We start from the raw sequence: 13,811 nt of genomic DNA on the forward strand, positions 1-13,811 counted from the left end.
ATTTTCATAATTGTCAGTGAGATTTGTGCACTAATGCAGATTAATACCTGCCGACCTTTTGCGTGTTGGCTGGAGCAAACAATTTCAATCTCATGCGACGACTGTGCCTCTGCAGCCCTCTATTTTTTTTCTCTTTTTTTATTGATCCTCATGCATTTGAAATCTGGTCACTGCTGCTTCAAACACATTTTAGCTGTGCTAGGCATGCTGCAGCATTTTTACCTATTGTTTATTTGCACGTGTGGCCAGTTTGAAGTCATTTCAATACAACTCTGAGATCAATGGTTTTTAGTATGGAGGATTTTTTTTTGCAAGTGTGGGCCTCAAGGATGGTGATTTAGTTCACTTTTCTAAAAAAAAAAAAGAATTGCTATACCATTTCCCTCAGCTTATTCCACATGTGTAATGAGTGTAGTTTTTGTTTTGGCTGCCAAGAAGTGATAATTAAAAGACATGTATCAGGGTCAGGTTGATGGCTCATTACCATCCAATGAATACACCCTTTGATAATTACACTTTTACCACGGACGATGCTCCCGACATTTTCATTTATTGGCCTCTCACCACAGTGATATTCTACGGGTGGAGACAATTTTCTCATCCAAATCGAAAGAAGCGACAACGTTGTAGATATTTAAAACATTAATTGCTAACGTTGTTCACAATATATCAGCATAGGGAGGTAAGCAGTTTGTAAAAGCATGAAAATGGAGCTGGTTAATGTTCGGGGGAAGCGTTATTGTTAAGGTAATTTTAGAGTTCAAGGGTTTTGTTCACAAGTCACTCAATGTTACCTGTGAAAAAGCTGTAGAGAAAGGAAGAGCCTTGAAAATATTAGATGTTGGTGTCGTGAAGATTTTGGTTCATTTGAGCGCACAGTATGATGTTACCGAATAAAGTTATTAAGTCGCTGCACACCGATCACAAATGTCACGAGCAAGCGAAGACCCTTAAATGAAGTAAGAGAGAGTTGTCGAGGAGACTTTTTAGGATGGAGAATGAACTCTTTTATTGGCACGGAGGTTATCTCTTATGATTTGGTTGGCAGCTTTTGTTTGGAGGCTGGTGTTATTATCTATTCTTACTATGACATGAAGCCACCTTAGATAGACATGGTTTATCCCTCAGTGTAGAGGAAGCTCAGTCTTCTAGTAGTTTGAAGGTTATTCTGGTATTCACACTAAACAGTGACACAGATCATATTTAAAAAGATAATTATCAGTTAATTTTATTTTTTATTTTTTTTTTTTTTCAAATTTGACCATTTTTGTCTTGATGGTTCAAGATTGATTTTTCTTCCTTTGGGTCAGAGTGAAAGGAAGTGAGTCTTATGTGAGGGGGCTTAGCTATCTCATTTTATTTCCAGAAGCTATAGAGAGTGGAAGGATAAATAGATAGCATATGTTCTATAGGACTGTGACAATATGACCACAATGCCAAAGTACTTTATTCATACAGTAGAGAAGCCAGTGTGTCTATGCTCAATCATGTCTTGGAGATTTTTATTTGTTATTTTACTGAAAGATTGGATTTATCTTCGTTAGGAGTCCGTGTTATCATCTGTACTCTATTTTCACAAAGCTGTGCGATAGGACAGATGCTGAATTAGCAAATTGGTACAAATCAAGGAATAAATGGCTGCTGTTTTTGTGTTTCAGGTGAGGAGCAGAAATGTCAGAGATCTGAAGGATAGCCTCATACAGTAAGTGTTTGGTTGCATCAGTGGCTTATTGTCCACGTCTGCCTTTATTCTATTTTAAGTGCTTTTTCTCATTTTGTGTGTGTGCATGTGGGTGTGGGTGGGGGGGGATCAATCTACTTTGTTAAATTGGAAAAACTAACTGATGAATAGTAATGACCCACTATGCTGAACACCTCATTTTAAAGTATTATTTAGGTGTAGGATTTGAATTTTCCAATTAGGCTGAGATTCAGCAAAGTCCTTCTTTATGAAATTTGTTCGTGCTGCGTTACACTTTGCTCTCATTTTGTGTGTATCTAATTAATTCATATCTTTCTTCGAATTAGTGTTCAGGCTTCAGAGCGTATTTAAATCTCTTGGGGAAGGGAAGAAAACTTTTATGACTTTGGGGTATTTTAAGATAAAATACTGTGAGCCAAGGAGGGGTAATTTGTGGGCTTGGAGCTACTGTTTGACTTTGTTTTAAAAATTTAATTTAGGCTACTTTATCGGTGGCTTTATGCTGAAGTATCTTGGAGGCTATTAGGAATTTAATTGTCGCCTCAAGACAGGAGTGGCAGGTATTCTAGATTTACTGGCTTACGAGTTGTGGCTATTACATCAGAAAGAGTGTGTTTGTGTTTTTGAGGCAGATTTTAAGTTATTTCTGTCTTTAAAGTGCAGTCATTGAACCTCAGTGTTCTGTTGTGAACTGTGGAGTGATCTCAGTAGACAAGGTAACAACTGTTCTCGTACTAAATTAATGGTTTGGAAACTGAAAGAAACTCAAGTATATATATATATAATATATACCCTTGACATGTATCCACAGAAATGAACAGTTGTTCACTGAATGGTTGTCTTTTTAGTCATAGTTAAGTGATCAGTGCCGAAGTAGGTGAAGTCACTTCTACCCACGGTAGAATCCTACTGTGTCGGCCACGCTCTGATAACGTAACTGTTAATTTGTTTTCCCCAACACTTTCTATACAAACGAGTCAAACTGCTCTTTTTTTTTCCCCTTTTTAAGAAAGAGGCCTGAAATCATGTCATGAAAATTCATGACTTGCACACAGCCACCTCTGATCCAGAGGAAACAACTCCCAACTCTTTATGTGAGCGACCCTGCAAAGGCACGGGTCATTTGCAGTGCTGCAGACAGGCAGAGTTAAAATGAGCCCCATCCACAGGAATCCCATCCTCAGCTAAAGTTGAGAACTCTCCCTTTCATCTGCATGTAGCAGAGGCCTGGATTCATTACTGCAGTTAACCTTTTGTTTACCTATATTAGGTTGGGAGCGAATGAATAACTACTATATTCAATTGTATGTTGATATGTATCATTTTCTGTTATAAGGGAGAGATGCGCGTAAAAATCAACCTCGATTTAACCCATTATAAGAAACTCGAGTGTCATGTCAACAGCTGTGGTTTTCAAACAATCTGAAACTGTTGTTATAGCTGACAGAAAGCTCCACATGTCTCTGACGCATTCACATGGCAAACTGCAATACTCCCAAATAAGCACCTTGGAAAATCCCGTCTGTCAGGTGGAGGCATTGAGATAATGATCATCATCATGGCCCCATTTACGAATAACTATGCAGACAGTGCTGAGTGTGAACTTGTTCAAATGAGACTGTTCATGGACGGCGTACATATTTCCCATGAATTTTTAAACCGGACCAGGCTGTTTTTAACTGACGGAACATTAACGTGAGCGCTGCCCTCACTTGTGACGTTAAAAGACGTCAGTGTGGCTTTCCACCTGAAAGGACAGATGCAGGAGTATCTAAAGTGATCTCCAAGCCAAGCTTTCTGTGATTGGGTCATTTATTTAACAGATAATTAACGCATACAAACATACCATAAACTTATCTATAGGTTGCAGTTATTAACTAAGCTTTGTTTGGAGTAGATGGGCTTAATAATTGTTGTCTGAATTGTTGACTGGCAGCTGGTGGGTTAAGAGGCAAGAGGAAGGCAGCCTGCAAACTGAATAATAAGCTTAAAATTTGCATGCATTAATGGGCAGCGTCCACTTTGGCCGTCTTGTGTTGGAGCTTGACGCTGTCTTGTACTCCACGCGCTTTAGAGTACAATTTTAGAAAGATATCATTTTATTTTATGTATGACAAAATTTGAGCTCTGTAGTTTATGGTCACTTAAAGCCATAAATGTTTTATTCAATTAATCAGAAGCAGGATGTCTGTGGTACAAATGTTTGTTTCACTGTTTTGATGGTTATAGAAAAATAGATGAAGCCTGCATCCGTACAGATGGCTGTGCTGCTCATATTCCAGTACTCATAACATTATGCACCTTTATAAGGAAGATGATTCAGAGGAGATTGAAGCTCAGACTGTTATTATAGGTGTCTGACTATATTATGGAAAGGGGGGATGTTGTGAGATATTTACAAAAGGAGAATTAGAGGTAGCTTGATTTGAATGATTAGCTTATGTCGAGCTATTTTGAGGGGGGCACTTGAATTTGAGTGCCATCCCTTTTCATTTTGGCCAGTGAATACAAAAGAGGAGCTGGGGGGGAAATGATTGAATTGGAGAGATAGGACAGCCACGGCCAGAGGAGAGTGAACCTTAATGAGCAAAATTACTGGTGCACAGCAGGTTTGTCTGCTCTTCCTCCACGAAACTGTTCTGATGTATGGTTTCTTCTCCTGTCTGATGGCCAGTAGTCATCCCAGTCCAGACATTCACTGCAAATACTTTACTCTGCAAATGCACAGCTTACGGACAGGAGTGTTGATTGTGTGATTGATTTTGTCACTTGTGTGAAGTGATGCCAGGCTTTTTGTGGGGTTGATATGGAGTCACATTTGATATCCATCCAGTATGTCATGCATTTAAAGCAGAAGTGTTCATGTTAGGTTCTTGTTTGTTGACGTCATGCTTCAAATGGATTTTGTACTCTGTGTAAAAGAAAGCAATTTTATTTTTTTAAGAACTTCACGAGAAATCCCAATAAATAGAGAGGGAAACCATTTTATGCGAGAATTTACAAACTAACCATGCAAATGTCCTAAAAGCTTGCAGGATTCTGAGACACTGGGACGACTCTTATATGGGATTGTATGACTGAAGAGCTTGTTTGTCTATGGGGGCACCTCTGAGGTGTGCAGATGGCATGGCCAACCACAGCTTGTTGCCTGCTGTTCTTTCATTGTTGACATGCGGTATTCCTTGAACTACAGGGATTTCTAAGAAAGATTTCATCACAAATTCAGTAATTAAATGTTGGGGGGGGGGGGGGGGGGGGGTAGAATAGATCAAAAGATTAGAATAGATCAAAAACCCTGAATACATACATCCAAAATCAAAACAAAACTCAAGTGCTAATAAAAAAGCTCACTGTTGTTGAGCAGAAAAAATGCCACTTAGCTGAGTGAGGGTTTTATCGGCACCCTCTAGGGCCTCAGAAAAGATCTGTGGTGTCAGCACTCTGACGGGTTTAGAGGTGGCATCAAGGTGAATGCTGAGTTGTAGAATAGTGGGAAATCATTGATATTCTAACTCAGAGGCTGCAAATGGCCCGGTGGCAGATGGAGGCTTTGTCAGGAAAGAAAAATGGCATCAGGGGAGCATCAGTGCCATTTTCCATAAAAGCTCTGCTAGCAGTGGTGACTCTCTGCTGCTCACAGCGATCTCCTGCACACGATCAGATATCTCACTTCCACACTTTACAATATAAGGGATGCGATCGTAAGTCTTGTTTATAAAAGAGACTTCAGTCCGCAGATCTGGTTCAAGCACCTGCCCCGAACCAGCACCAGAACTGGTTCAGTCACAAAGGGGTATAAGTGTAAGCCCTCAAGGTTTAGCATTAATTGTTAGCTTTTCAGTTGAATATCACACAATATATAAAGATAGTGAAAAGAGATGAGGTGAAAAAAGCTTAACTAAAATAAGATGGATTTACATAAAACTAGACTAAACTAATAGATAAACTGTCATCTTTTAATGAATTGCTTGGCATAGATGGATAGAAGTAAAGAAAGAAAATAGTGCAAAGACTCATTTAAGCTCTGAAAATATGGGTTATGGTCAAAGCAATAAAAAGATTAAGTGTATTCCTCACCAGATCATGAAACTAGCTTGTTTGTGCATTGTGAAAAAGCAAATGATATACACAGCTCCTGATCAAGCAAGTATCTGCAACCTCAAAGCACTCGGACAAAAAATGTATAACAGGATTGCCTTGTACTGTGCCGTGTGACACAAATTTAGACCAGTTTGACTGAAGCGCATGTGCTCTTTGACCAGAAGTCATGGCCACCGATTTCTGGCCTCAGTTAACAAACAGAAATATAATTGGAGGAAGAGACTCCTCAAGAGAATAGATGTATTGCACAGCATTGGTTTCATTAACAGCCTTGTTAATGTTCACAATGATTGTAATGTTTATGCAGAAGATATTGATTTGGTAATGGCTCCCCTCATTACATAGATAACATGCAACGTGTTCATTGTTCTTGACTGTAAACAAATCAGAATAAAATATGGGATGAACCTGAGGAAAAATGAGGGGAAATGAGCAAACGATGCAAAAAGCAAATGACATTGAGACACCAGTTTAATATGTATGCGTTTCAGCTTGATGGTTGATTTCATTAGCGCATCTCATTGTTATGCATTGACTGTCTTCCTGCCGTAAAATGAATATTGAATTTATGTAGACTGAATAGTCAAGAGGGATTATTTGGATTTGAATGGCATATGTGTGTGAGGGGGGGGGGTACAGATTGTTTGTTTAAATGACAGACATCACATTTATTTTCACTTATTCCAAACACTGGGGATTCTTTCTGTTCTGCTCAGCTCTTTTGTCAAAAATAGTTTGGTTTTCGACTTAAAAACCTATTATATTGGATTGCTTACAAATGAGTTTGTCTCATATCTTTTTGAGAGCAGAAAACAAAGCTGTAGCATAATAGCTTAAAAGCAGATCCTGCATTTTGATTGCCATATGCTTCCTCTGAGTCCTTTGCACTTAAGGTTGTTATAATGTCCACTGGGTGGTATTTGCACTAATGCCATTTGGCAGGACTGTGTGGAGTCTGATTCAGGCTATCCTCCTACAGCCGCCCTGTTGAGACGGTGTCAGTAAAGATAAATGTAGCTTTTTATTGGGCTTACCTACTTAAGTGAAAGTGCCTTTGTTGGGCTAATGCAATGTAACAGAGACATTTAAAGACATGTTAAAACCACTTACTGCATTACTTTGTGTTTCATGGGTGTCATGAAACAAATATGGTTTTAGACATCATCCTCATGAAGAAACTAGCTGCTTTTGAGTTTCACTTTCGTGACTGAACGCATAAGATATTTGCTATATTCTTGTCTGTGTAATATTCTATCCCCCCGAAATCAGTTGCAGAGGACATTTTTGTCTGTTGTCTGCTCTGGAATTGTTTTCAAACAGCTAGTCCTAAAGTCAGGTTTTGACCTCCCTTACAGGAGCCCATTCAGATTGATTAAGTTGTTTTATCATATACGGTCATATAGGTCATATACGCTCCCTTTCACTTGCATTAAGATACTATTTTAATACTTTAAAAAATTTTTTTTTATAGACAAATCTGGATTTTGGTACATTCAAAGGCCAGGGACTGTGAAGTACAGTGGAAGTCTTGGTTCTGTCTCAAAGTGTAGAACAACAACTTCCCAGGTATTAAAAAGATTTCCAGATTAGGAAGATCTGGTATGGTACACCCCTGCTTTTGCAATCATTAGCACATTTCTTTTGCTAATGGCAATATTATTTATACGTACCGACTGTGGTGTTTGTAGCAGAGTTTTCATTTACCAACCCCATCTGTGTGGCCAGGACTTTTCGTGTGGTCCAGTTATCACATATCTCGCAGCTATTTAAATGACCACATGTAGAATGTGGACGTTAATCTTTAGCACAATAGTAACTTTAAGTGTTACATGACACGGTCTAAAAGGACTGAAAACAGGGGATGGAAGTATTCATTTAGCAACAAAGAAGAACCTCTTTTTGTGGAGACGGCTCGGAGGCAGACAGGAAATTAGTCCCCCCCCCCGCACGTTCATCAAAACAAAAATAGTTTGAACATCCCAAGTGACTCTCCCACATCTATTGAAGCGGCTGATGCCTGTACACTGAATTAACTCTCCAATGAATTTCAGGTGTTTTTGAGCACAATACAAGCTTTTTTTCCCCCTTCTTCTTCATCTCCGAGCCATTGTCTCATACTGTCATCTCACAAGAATTAGCATATTTAAAATGATGAAATGTTCTATTTAATTTATAACCTTTTCTCACTTTCCTAAAATTATAATGATTTAAATCCTGGTGCCAATAACAAAGAACTCTCTGTGGTAAAACAGCTGCATGTTTTTAATCAACACTTCAACCTCTGATGACCTTCGTTTAATGGCTAAGAGAAGAAGAATGTCGTCGGGGACTGCAGCCTCTGCACAGATAAGTTTTATTTTGACAACGATATGCCAAACTGGAATGAAATTAATCTGTGAATTCAGTTGTGCATCTTTTGAATTAAGAGCACAAACCTTTTCAGGGTTAAATAACATTATACAGCAATGAAAAAACTCTAATTTAGTCAATAATGTGGCTCAACTCAAATGTAATTGTTCGTGCAAACTAATTTTCCGAGTTGTGCCAGTTTACCTGACCTGTTTATCTCCATTGGTTTATTTCACAGCACATCTTTGTAATAAAAAATAGAAAGCTAAATTAAACTTGTGGCTCACCAGTTGAGCCAAAGTCACTAATGTTAGTTTGATGTTTTAATGGCAGATTAAAAACACGACAGTACAGCTTTTATCAAAAAGAGGGAAAAAATCTAATTAAAAGATAACTGTCAGACATAATGATAAAAGATATACACTCATCGGGTTTTTTAATAGGTACACCTGTTCAAGTACTTGTTAACACAAATAGCTAATCAGCCAATAGCATGGCCGCAACTCAATGCAATTAGGCATGTAGAGGTGGTCAAGACAACCTGTTGAAAATCAAACCGAGCATCAGAATGGGAAAGAAAAGGGATTTAAGGGACTTTGAACGTGGCTTGGTTGTTGGTGCCAGACGGGCTGATCTGAGTATTTCAGAAACTGCTGATATACTGGGATTTTCACACACAACCATCTCTGGGGTTTACAGAGAATGGTCCGAAAAAGAGAAAATATCCGGTGAGCGGCAGTTGTGTGGATGAAAATGCCTCGTTGATGTCAGAGGAGAATGGGCAGACTGGTTCGAGATGATAGGAAGGCAACAGTAACTCTAATAAGCACTCGTTACGACCAAGGAATGCAGAATACCATCTCTGAACGCACAACACGTCAAACCTTAAAGAAGATGGGCTACAGCAGCAGAAGACCACACCGGGTGCCACTCCTGTCAGCTAAGAACGGCAAACTGAGACTACAGTTCACACAGGCTCACCAAAACTGGACAATAGAAGATTGGAAGAACGTTGCCTGGTCTGACGAGTCTCGATTTCAGCTGCGACATTCAGATGGTAGGGTCAGAATTTGGCGTAAACAACATGAAAGCATGGATTTGTTCACAAATTAGCTGAGCACTTAAATGTGCTCTGTTCAAAATCCTTTTTTTTTTCTGCAGGTCATATTTACCACCATTGATGTTGAAAGCCTTTTGACTAACATTCTCTTCAACATCAAAGTAAATTTCATTATTTTAAGCGATGTCCCTGCGAAGGGCCTCTTTCTACCATATTACCGCTGTGGGACTTCTCAGCTTACTTCATCTCTGCAGAGAGCAGAAATCATTACCCACTCTTGACACTATTTTACTTACTGCAAGCTGTCTTGTCGTTTTATGCTGTTGGGGTTCTGTCTTGCATGTTGGATTTTGTCCAAGGAATGTGTAAAAAGCTGGGAGATCTCACTCCCCTGCCTGTGTACTGTGATAGTGTTTTATTTCTCAAGTTCTGATCTTCCAGTGCTTGGGACCCTCGCCATTTCTCCTCATTCTCAGAACTTAAAATTAAGGTATAATCCTGTGTTTTTCCACATCAAAGTGACCAGAATAGAGATCTCCTCCGCTGATTCACCGTGAAATCGTGTTTTCCCTTTAACCAGCCTGCAATTGTTTTTTTGGAAGGACGGTAAGGAAAAAGTTCCTGCTCGCTGCACTTTTTCTATATGTGTGACCTTCATTTAGGACATTCGGTGTGTGCAAGGGGGGCAGATGTTTGAATGTAACCAGCATCAATAAAGCAGTGGACATATGGACGCTGTCTCTAATGCCTTGAAAGGGACTCTCAGGATCTGTTTTATTGCTTCATTTGGCACACTGCAGTCCCATTTCCCATTACGGTTTCCATGTGATTTATGTGGTGCTCTTCAGAGAGCGTGAAAGAAACAGGAGCTGGCAATGGAAACGCTGTGATAGCGATGTTTACCTTGATCCTGGCCGCCTTTTATTTTGTATAGGACGTTGACAGTGTGTTAAAACCTCTGTTAGGCCCCACGTTTTGCTGCACAGAACATAAATTCTGTTTGCTTGATCATCTGAAGATTGAGGTCATTGACATTGCAGCGTTGAGCCTTAAAGACTGATAGAACCTTGGACTTTGGATCCTCACTATCTTATTCATAGCGAGAATCATATCATTAGACATCATACCATCGCCCTCTTTGAGAACTAACAACAATCTTGATCGATTTGGTGTGATCTAAAAAAAAAAAAAACCCCAAGCAATTGTTTACTGTCATGTAGATACGGAATATAATTGACAGGATGTACTTACTAATAAGCAAATAAGCTGAAATTATAATGTCACAGGATATGTTCTGTTACAGTAGAATCTGATATAATAGACGTACTTTGCTCCACTGTGTTATATTTAGCATTGCAGACTGATAGATGACTTTTGCTCCAGTGTTGTGTGCTAATGATTAATTTATGGATAGGGTTCCTGACAGATGAGTGTGCCAGATGCACTGTATATTCAGGCTGTGTATTTCTTTACTGTTTACATGCAAACGCACACCTTTCCCTAACCGTTACAGTAAAGTACCTCACTTTATTCAGTGGCGGAATTTTCAAAACATCGCTGCATTTCTTTCTGTTATTAACGGAAGTTGAGACGTAGTGTTTCCTCTAAATAGGTCATTTTTTTTAATCAAACGCAGATACTAAAGATAATATGGTCTGGGTTTGGACAATGAACAAGGTGTTTAAGCCTGTGTTTTTTAAGGAAACAATATCCGTCTATTTGCTGTGCAACCTGTATGTTTGAACCAGTTAATTCCCCAGAAAGCATGATAAGATCTCTGTTAATTCACACGAACGAAACAAATTCTCGATAAAATGACACTAACGGTTCATTGTGGACAAAAAAGTGAACAAGGGTGTTGTGATTAATTTAAATTGAAACATTTTGTGTTATCCTGCATTATCTGTAACATATGTTAGCTTGCCTTTGTTGCTCCTCCATAATAGGCCATAAAAGGCCATAAACAGATATACTGACGCCAAGTGTAGCTGACTATTGGAAAATGAAAAACTTTGTGCTAATGGTAATCGGGTCCCACTGTCTCTTTCTTTAGCAGCAGCATTTTTAGCTACAGCTACACATTTTCCTGGCGATGGTTGATGTGGATGCGGCAGCAGTGAGGGGATCGTATACATGATGGATGTTGGACTGTGTAGAAGATGTGGGACCTTCATCCCACCCCCAGATCATGAAAGTGATCCACATGCAGACTGCACTAAGGCTGCGGTGAAGGACAAATATGTGTTGTAAATAATTTGTCACTCTAAGGCCTTACATCAGTTTGCCACCTTAATTACAGATGTTTCTAAAGTACTCCTCTTAGTATTCTGTATTTGAAGGGGTTGTTGTGAGGAGATACTCATTTTTAGATGTTACATATCTACACACGTTCTTGCGACAAAGGTCAAAAACATGATTGCGCTGATGTGTGAAAGGCAATGACTGTGACAGGAAAATCGGAAATTAGATGGCGCTCGAAGATGTTTATTAACACTTTGTCTGCTTTTGATCACATTTGGTGTGACAGAGGGACAGTTGCTGTAATGTCACAGAGCGTCGCAGTGTCTGTCCAATATAACGCAGCACTGTTCTGTTATCTCCTGCCCGACCTCACCTGTCAGGGCTGTCCACAGGCTACATGTTTACCGTCTGCACCCAGAGGCTTCATGTGAGCTTTTCATTCTTCCTAACAACCAGTCTTCTTGTCCACTACTCTTGAACATAATATCTTGGGAAACGTGGTTCATTTTTCTACGAGTAAAGGAAAAAAAACATGGAGGCTCCTTTTTGAAAAGAGCAAACCTGAGATGAATGATAAGTCTGCTCTCAATGCAGAGTATCGATTGTTTGAGAAAGCCATGTTTTTCATCCTGATGACTCGGCACACTTCCTCTCTGATGACCACATACTTAATGTACTTCAGTTTTACCTGTCAGGGTATGATTAAAAAAAAAAAAATGATTTGGTCCAAGAGGGTAAGCAGCAGCCAGGTGCTGGTAAGCAAATAATTGCTATAAAAGCAGAAGCCAAGGAGGAAAGACATCAGCAATGATCTTATGGATGCAATTGTTGCCCATCAATCTGTTTTATAAGAGCATTTCCAAAGAATTCAGAGCCCATCATTCTACAGTGAGAAAGATTATTCACAAGTGGAAAACATTCACGGAAGTTGCAAATCTTTACAAGAGTTGGCAGCCCAGCAAGTTCCCCCTAAAGTCAAACCATATGTTTCTATGTGGTGATGATAAAATCTTCTTTCTTTTTTTTTTCCTCTTCACTTTTCATTATGTATATCTGTATGTCTCTTTACTATGAAAAGCTGCACCGGTGCACCTGTTTCTGAGTGAGCCACAGACATAAATTAGCCTCCACAGAACTCCACATATCACACATCATGGCTACTAGACATGCTCTGTTCACCATGTCCTTTCCCTGGTCTTTGGTTTGCTGTGCAGTGCATTTATAGCCTGTAAACTTGTGATTGGAGCGTTCGGTGCTGCTCCAAGGTCTTCAACAGTCTGTGAAACAAGGGGCTCTCTACGGCTTAAAAAGGCCACACGTCCATAGCTTTGAAAGTTGCCCCAGATTTGGTGATTCTTTTCAATCTCTCATAGTAGGAGGACTAAGTTGACAGCATGTCCTCAGTTGGTCCCATTGTTATGAGTAACAATGATACTGTAGTTATTATTTTATTAAATTTTTTTCCACCCCTGATGCAGGCCTGGCATTGGTTTCCAGGTGGAGTGAGAGTCAAAGCCAACAACAATAACTTGTCCCTTGATGATATGGGCAAAATGAAATTGAGGGTTTACTGCACGTCTGTCTTTCCCAACCATCTGCAACCCCATACGGTCATCTTTTGATGATAACAGCCTTCCCTTGCATAGCACCTATCCTGCACATTTTGTTTGTTTTAAACAGAAGTGGGGTGAAAGGAGAAGCTTGGCATGTGACAAAAAGAGTGACAGGTAGGAGAGTAAATGTCTTTGTTGAATGATCTTTAGTGCAGTCAAATGCTTGCACAATGCTTGTGGTGTAAAATGGACAGTGTTGGTGTTTTTTCATGTTAACAGAAGGCAGTGATTGTGTTAGGTGGGTTGATGGACACCAACAGTGCTTTGTGAGGTGTTGGATACAGCGGACTGTCAGTGCTATGAGACAGTTGAGCAACCAGGGAGATGTTTATGTATGAGGAGGTTGAGTAAGCATTGTCATATTATGGTAATTAGAGGGCCACGGCAGGAGCATGGCAATTATAATCAAAGCTTGACACATCTTTTTTGGCACTTACTCTTTATTTTTGTTACTCTTCGTTACAGATTAGTAAAGAACAACCTTTTGAGCGATTCAAAACACTTTGAAATATGACTTCTTTCTCACATTAGGTGATTTATTCGGAGTTGGAATACTACTGATCCATACTGGTGGCTGTGTTGGTGGATTATCATTCACAGCAGCCATCTGTTAGTATGCAAAGAGACAACATCAAGACCAAGAGGAGTGCACTGATTTTAAAAAGAAAAGAGGGAAAATGCTCGCATGCACCTGAAACCAAACAACACAAGGTGTAATATTCGCAGCTCATCACACGCACACAAA

General features: G+C 39.5%; 1 protein-coding gene across 7 annotated transcripts in view; it reads left to right on the plus strand.

Moving 5' to 3' along the window:
* Window positions 1–13,811, plus strand: part of LOC140319474 (bromodomain adjacent to zinc finger domain protein 2B) — a 41,076-nt gene that overhangs the window by 4,809 nt on the left and 22,456 nt on the right. For all 7 annotated transcript variants that reach the window (XM_072397115.1, XM_072397118.1, XM_072397120.1 and 4 more), the window contains exon 2: window positions 1,659–1,702. The gene's annotated coding sequence lies outside the window, so the exon portion shown is untranslated. The remainder of the gene's footprint in view (window positions 1–1,658; window positions 1,703–13,811) is intronic.

Source organism: Leuresthes tenuis, unplaced genomic scaffold (assembly GCF_036924035.1).
Source record: "Leuresthes tenuis unplaced genomic scaffold, fLeuTen1.0.hap1 SCAF_12, whole genome shotgun sequence".
In the NCBI taxonomy this organism is placed as follows: Eukaryota; Metazoa; Chordata; class Actinopteri; order Atheriniformes; family Atherinopsidae; genus Leuresthes; species Leuresthes tenuis.